We start from the raw sequence: 1,617 nt of genomic DNA, 5'->3' as shown, positions 1-1,617 counted from the left end.
TTCACAGCTTTTCTGTGCAGCTCACCAGCTGATGTAAATCTCCCCACAGTCTGCAGACAGCTTCCCCAAAACCAATGACTAATGTTTTATCACCTGCAAATTTGATATCCGACACCAATTCCACATCAGTGATAGATACACCAGATAAACAGGCGACTAATACTGAAGCCTGAGGAAAAATCAAAGAATTGCGAAACTTCATCAAATGGGGACGTACCAAACTCAAAATGTCAACTCTGCTTTCTCCCCACTGAAGGTGCAACACTGCGCAGATTCTCCGGCAATTTCTGTTCAGTTTCTGAACCTTGAGGAACTGAACTATTTCAAAACACATGCAGTATTCTTCTTACCATCAGGTTGGTCTACATCACAAACACTTCCTTCTTCTTTATCCTTTAAAGCAAATCAGTCAAGTTCATCCGACACTCCCTTCCCTTAACAATTCCATGATGACTATCTTGGATGATGACGTGGAGGAGCTGGTGTTGGACTGGAGTGGACAATGTTAAAAACCACATAACACCAGCTTATAGTCCAACAGCTTTATTTGGAAGCAATAGTTGCTCCTTCTTCAGGTAACAATGTGTGATTTCTTTTCAGCTTCATCTTGGATTGAACTTTCACTCACCGTGTGGTTATTTCTATCATCTCTCAGAGTTTTACCGAGTCATTTGCTCATTAATGGAAATATAAAAGCAGCTGGTCTCCACTCCTCCTATTTCTGACCTGCACCGTCCAACACAAGGGCAACAATTATTGTCTGTTTTCTTATTCTCTCTGATCTGGGAACTTCATTGTTGCACATGTTAGTGACCGCTACTGACCACAAGTGGGAATTGCAACCAACCCGCAGAAATACTCAAGAGTCTGTCAGGGTGAATGAAGTCAGCAAACAGATTCTGTCTGTGCACGACACAAACAGATTGGTGTACATTTCGATTCAAAAATAAAATAACCGACCTGATATCATAAGTAATGCTGTGCCCATAAACAATGGACTGCCCAGACAGTTTTCACTTGATATTAGGCTGTATTTCACAAAAACACTGCGAGTAATGTTGAAAGGAGGGAAATCTAGAAATAAAATGAAAAACTCAGGATTTCTGTCAAGACGCCAGTTTATTTGAAACGGGTATCGCCCTGACTCCTTAATCTTCTAGGGTCCCTCCTCAATTTCAAAGTGGTGGGAAACCGCACTGCAGAGGTTTGGCGCCGTTCGTGTGGCTGACTCAAGCTTCTGTGCATTACCAAGTGTTTCATTCCCACTGCGGAAAGTGGTCTTTTTGGTGTTGAGCGGTTTAAAAGCCGCTGCATGCGATGGCCGGGAATCGAACTCGGGTCAACTGCTTGGAAGGCAGCTATGCTCACCACTATACCACCATCGCAACTGGGACATGACCTCCACACATCAGCTAATGTGCAATTCGACCAATAGTTCTTCATTCGAAATTTCAGTCTTCTTGCAAATTTTACGCTGAAATATTGCAATTCACCAGTAATAAAAGACTGACTTTTACTCGTTCCATACTTCTCATTATACCTTTTCATTCACACTTTCTCATGCACACAAACCAGCATTTATCATCATCTCAGATAAATCCACAGCTAAAATATCAA

At 42.0% G+C, this 1,617-nt stretch overlaps 1 non-coding gene across 1 annotated transcript; it reads right to left on the bottom strand.

Annotated features, from left to right (window-relative positions):
- Nucleotides 1-1,313: 1,313 nt before the first annotated feature.
- trnag-ucc (transfer RNA glycine (anticodon UCC)) lies at nt 1,314-1,385 on the bottom strand. Its single transcript has one exon. It is a non-coding gene; the product is annotated as a tRNA-Gly (tRNA).
- Nucleotides 1,386-1,617: the final 232 nt, after the last annotated feature.

The sequence above is a fragment of the Hemiscyllium ocellatum genome, unplaced genomic scaffold (assembly GCF_020745735.1).
Source record: "Hemiscyllium ocellatum isolate sHemOce1 unplaced genomic scaffold, sHemOce1.pat.X.cur. scaffold_1309_pat_ctg1, whole genome shotgun sequence".
Lineage (NCBI taxonomy): Eukaryota > Metazoa > Chordata > Chondrichthyes > Orectolobiformes > Hemiscylliidae > Hemiscyllium > Hemiscyllium ocellatum.
Note: the sequence above shows the minus strand (reverse complement) of the source record. Positions and strands in the feature narration are given on the sequence as shown.